We start from the raw sequence: 4,387 nt of genomic DNA, 5'->3' as shown, positions 1-4,387 counted from the left end.
TATGGTATCATCACCACTTTGATAAGCGGTGCCTGGTTTCCTCCAGACGTGATGCTTGGCATTTAGGCCAAAGAGTTCAATCTTGGTTTCATCAGACCAGAGAATCTTGTTTCTCATGCCTTTTGGCAAACTCCAAGTGGGCTGACATGTGCCTTTTATGGAGGAGTGGCTTCCGTCTGGCCACTACCATAAAGGCCTGATTGGTGGAGTGCTGCAGATATAGTTGTCCTTCTGGAAGGTCCTCCCACCTCCACAAAGGAACTCTGGAGCTCTGTCAGAGTGACCATCCTTGGTCACCACCCTGACCAACGGCCTTCTCCCCCGATTGCTCAGTTTGGCCAGGCGGCCAGCTCTATGAAGAGTCCTGGTGGTTCCAAAATTCTTCCATTTAAGAATGACGGAGGCCACTGTGCTCTTCGGGACTTGCAATGCTGCAGAAATTGTTTCATACCCTTCCCCAGATCTGCGTCTCGAAACAATCCTATCTCGGAGGTGTACGGACAATTCTTTCGTCTTCATGGCTTGGTTTTTTGCTCTGACATGCACTGTCAACTGCGGGACCTTATATAGACAGGTGTGTGCCTTTCCAAATCATGTCCAATCAATTTAATTTACCACTGGTGGACTCCAATCAAGTTGTAGAAACATCTCAAGGATAATCAATGGAAACAGGATGAACCGAAGCTCAATTTTGTGTGTCACAGCGAAGGGTCTGAATACTTATGTAAATGTGATATTTCAGTTTTTTCTTTTTAATTAGTTTGCAAACATTTCTAAACACCTGTTTTTGCTTCTTCATTCTGGGGTATTGAGATTGATGATTAAAAAAAAAATGTAATCAATTTTAAAATAAGGCTATAACGTAACAAAATGTGGAAAAAGTGAAGTGGTCTGAATACTTTCTGAATGCACTGTATTTTCCCACACTAAACAAATATATGGCCTGATTATCTTCATTTCCAAATCCCTTCAATCAATAATTCCGAAGATTCGCCATCTTCTGGGTGAAGATATTTTTGCTCATCTCCATCGGGAATGGCTGACTCTCAGCAATGAGATTCTGACCCATGGTTCAAGACTCTCCAGCTGAAAGAAATATAGAGTAATTGTGTTGTACAACACTGAACAACACTCTATTCCGCTTGGGTAGTTTACAACACAATGGTAGGATCAATTTGGGAGATGCTGCCTGACCCACTGAGTTCCTCCAGCACGTTGTCTTTTGCTTAACATCTGCAGTTCCTTGTGTCTATATTTATCAAGGGAATTAGGCTTAGCTGTGGGCAAGTTCATACAGTGATTTGAAATTAATCTACAATACAATACAATACAATACCTTTTATTTGTCATTTGAACCTCACATGAGGTTCAAACGAAATTTGGTTTCTGCAGCCATACAAGAAAAGAACCAAGACACACACCAACACAATTCACACAAACATCCATCACAGTGAGTCTCCTCCTCACTGTGATGGAAGGCAAAGTCCTATACAGATGCCCTCAATTTGTTGACTTGGGCAAGTCTGTTACATTGTTCTTCTATTTCCCCTTCACTTTAAATCTTTCTCACCACGTTCGACCAGGGAACAGAAATCCACTGCAGAGAATGAAGACAACATCAGGTTTGGGAAAGAAAATCATTTACACCCAATCGAGCTTCCCATTATGCCCACACACTCTGAACACACTGTCTACTGCCCGTTGACTACTGACACTTACTGCCAAAACAAACACTTCACATTGTTTGCTGCCTGCTCATACACAACCCACTTGCTGCTCACGCTCACTACTTACAACCACAGCAGTTGCTAATCACTCACTGCCAGTTTACACTCACGGCTCACAGTTGCTGTTTACACATGCATGCTCACACTCGCTGCCAGTTTACAATCACCGCTCACACTCGCTGCCAGTTCATACTCACAGCTCACACTTGTTGACCGCTCACACTCACTGCCAGTTCACACTTGCTGCTTTTACACACCCATCGCTCACACTCGCTGCTAGTTTACACTAATGAGCCTGTCCCACTTAGGCGTTTTTTCAGTGGACTGCCAGCGACTGTCAAGTTGCCGGGAGTCGCCTGAAAAACCGGGAAACTGGAATGGCGACTCTCAGAGTGGCCACACACACACACAACAAACACATCGCAAAGGCAGGGGCCAGGGCAAGTGGGGGGAGCGCTGTCTGAAATTCACATGGTGCAAAGCCAAGGTGTTACAGACACACACCGTGATGAACAGGAAGGTTGGCGCTGTACTGTAAGCCCTTTAAAAGAGAGGGGGAAGAGGGGGAACATAGGGGGGGGGGGAAGAGGAGGGGGGGGCAGAGGAGGGGGGGGGGCAGAGGAGGGGGTGGCAGAGGACGGGGGGCAGAGGAGGGGGTGGCAGAGGGGGGGGGGGCAGTGGAGGGGGGGGCAGTGGAGGGGGGGGCAGTGGAGGGGGGGGCAGTGGAGGGGGGGAGAGGAGGGGATGGGGGGGGGGGGGAGAGGAGGTCGGGGGAGAGGAGTGGGGGGGGAGAGGAGTGGAGACAACTTTTTAGAAGCCAGACAACTTTTAATACGCCAGAAATACATAGCTGTGAAGTTCAGCGGACATTTAACTTTACCGGTCGGTTATCCTTGGTTCTGAAAACACCTGCTTACTTTTTTTCCCCCCCACTGAACCAACGACCTTTTTTACTCGTGGATATTTTTCATCATGCAAGAAAAACGCCCCGACCTACTTGATGCCACGAGCACCTACGACTAGCATCACGGGCTGCTGCGACCTACCTACGAACTCGTGACGACCATGCTGCGAGTATGAGTCAAGGGCAAACTCAGAAGAGGTCGTGAATTAGGGCGTGAAAGTGGGACAGGCTCCTTTTTAAAAAAAAAAATTATTTATTTTTATTTAACCTTTATTTAACCAGAAGTCTCATTGAGATTAAAAATCTCTTTTACAAGAGAGTCCTGGCCAAGACAGGCAGCAGCACAGTTCCACAGTTACAGACAATAATTTTTTTTAAAAAACAACAGAGAACATATAAATAGAGTCACAGTCAGAACATCATCAAACAAAGCATGTACAGACAGAAGAGCCCGCTTCAACATCATTAAGAAGGGATTTAAATCTGTTTATAGAAACCAGCTCCTTAAGTTTCAGTTCATTCTGCAGCTGGTTCCATGCGAAGGGAGCAGCATAACTAAATGCCCTTTTCCCCAGTTCAGTACGGACTTTAGGTACAGTTAGTAAGAACAAGTCTTCAGAGCGGAGCTGATAAGTTCCTGTGCTTTTTCGAATTACATACTTCTGCAGGTATGAAGGAAGAACACCGAGGATAGTCTTATAAATAAGGACATGCCAATGATGGAGTCTGCGGGTGGACAGGGCAAACCATCCAACTTGAGCATACAAAGTGCAGTGGTGCGTGAGGGTTTTAAAATTAGTAACAAATCTCAGTGCGCCGTGGTAAACCGTGTCCAAAGACTGTAGGCATTTTGAAGATGCATTCATATATAAAACATCACCATAGTCCAACACAGACATAAACGTTGCAGCAACAAGTCTTTTTTTGGCTTCAAAAGAAAAACAAGACTTAACTAAAACTATCTATGACTACCTCGACTATATACAACTACATGGCGACCCCACTACAACTGCACCTACGACTACAGGATTATCGATTATCTCCATGTTGAAAAATTTGCGACGACCATATTGAGGCCGCGACTCGTTCCCTGAATGCGGGAACTCCTCGCGACCATGAAGGAGACTCACCAGAGACCACCAGCGATCTTTGCCCCCTGCCAAAGTATCGCGCACCAACCACCAACCTGGACACACTGCAGCAGAGCCACTGTCGTGCCGCTGCCGATCGGAACGCCTGTTGATGTTTAGTAGAGAGTAGAGTGTTTAATTTGTTCATGATATATGTATTTTTATTTCTATTTATTTTTTACTGCACACTGAATGGACACTGGTTGAGCAACGTTTTTTTGTTTCCTCTGGGTATGTGAGTACTCAGGAAAATGACAATAAAGATATACTTGATACTTGATCATGTGGCGAGTGCAGTCTCCTGCACTCGCTTAAAAAGTCGCCTAAGTGGGACAGGCCCATCGCTGTTCACACTCGCCACTAGTGCACATTCACTGTTCACACTCGCTGCTAGTGCACATTCACTGCTCACACTCGCTGCTAGTGCATATTCACTGTTCACACTCGCTGCTAGTGCACATTCACTGTTCACACTCGCTGCTAATGACCATTCACTGTTCACACTCGCTGCTAATGACCATTCACTGTTCACACTCGCTGCTAGTGCACATTCACGGTTCACACTCGCCACTAGTGCACATTCACTGTTCACACTCGCCACTAGTGCACATTCACTGCACTCACAG

This window comes from Amblyraja radiata, chromosome 18, assembly GCF_010909765.2.
Source record: "Amblyraja radiata isolate CabotCenter1 chromosome 18, sAmbRad1.1.pri, whole genome shotgun sequence".
NCBI lineage: Eukaryota > Metazoa > Chordata > Chondrichthyes > Rajiformes > Rajidae > Amblyraja > Amblyraja radiata.
This window is presented reverse-complemented; position numbering follows the sequence as displayed.